A 1,001-nucleotide genomic window follows, 5' to 3' on the forward strand; every position below is an offset into this window, starting at 1 on the left:
TCTGGCGGGTAGCGGAGCAGCCAGGCGCCCTGGCTCTCTCCAGGAAGCTCTCAAATGAAGGTCCACCAGGCGCCCTGATCGGACAATCGAAGAAGTCGGGCGCCCCAACTCTCTTCAGGAGGGATAAGCGAGGTCTGTTCTTGAGCGGGCTCAGGACAGGACTGGATGCCGCTTGTTCTGCCGCCGCGGTTTATATACCCCCGCCGATAGGCTTCGGCGGGGAAAGGCGCGGAGAGGGGGCCGCCCGCGGGTATCACGCTCGAAGCGCGTGATTGTAGTGGAATTTGTGGCGCTAAGCGCCAGGGGCGGTTGGTCGGCCCCGAATCTAGTGACGAGGCGGGGCGCATCGTCACATGTTGAATAACTCGATGAAAAAATGGTCCTTTTTGCTTCAATGTTGAATAACTCGATGAAAAAAAATCTTACAACGCTCAACAAAAAAGCAAATTAAAGGTAAATTAATATATTAAAGGCAAATTAAAAATTAAAGGTAAAGATTTACTCTTTCGAAAGTAGTAAATTGCATTTGTATGCGATTTTTAATTTGCGTCAGAGAACTTGTCAAAGTTCGTGAAAATTTTGAAATTCGGATCTCCTTTTCTATTCGTGTAATTCCAAAAAGATTAATAGGATCGTTTTCTAAAGTGTCGATTTGAAAAGTAGAGATTGCAAGTTGTAAAATGCTTTTTTGAACATCTCGATACGATCATTTTTGGTGAAGTTACACTTTTTTGAATTTTACCTATTTTTGGAGGGTAGAGTAAGTGATGCTTTAATTTTGTTGAGAAGTGTGTTAAAAATATAATGGCTCCTACATATAGGACTAACTTCTGTTTTCTGCCGCGTGACAAGCGTTGTCGCGTACGTCCTGTGTGCAGGAGCTATTACATTAAAAGGAAGAGCAGAATACAGGAAAACAGAACTAATTAGAACTGATCGATTCATTATATGTATAGTCGGTTCTTATATTTAAGATCGTTTTAAGTACAATTTTAAAATAT

The sequence above is a fragment of the Wasmannia auropunctata genome, unplaced genomic scaffold, assembly GCF_000956235.1.
Source record: "Wasmannia auropunctata unplaced genomic scaffold, wasmannia.A_1.0 LD336116.1, whole genome shotgun sequence".
Taxonomy (NCBI): domain Eukaryota; kingdom Metazoa; phylum Arthropoda; class Insecta; order Hymenoptera; family Formicidae; genus Wasmannia; species Wasmannia auropunctata.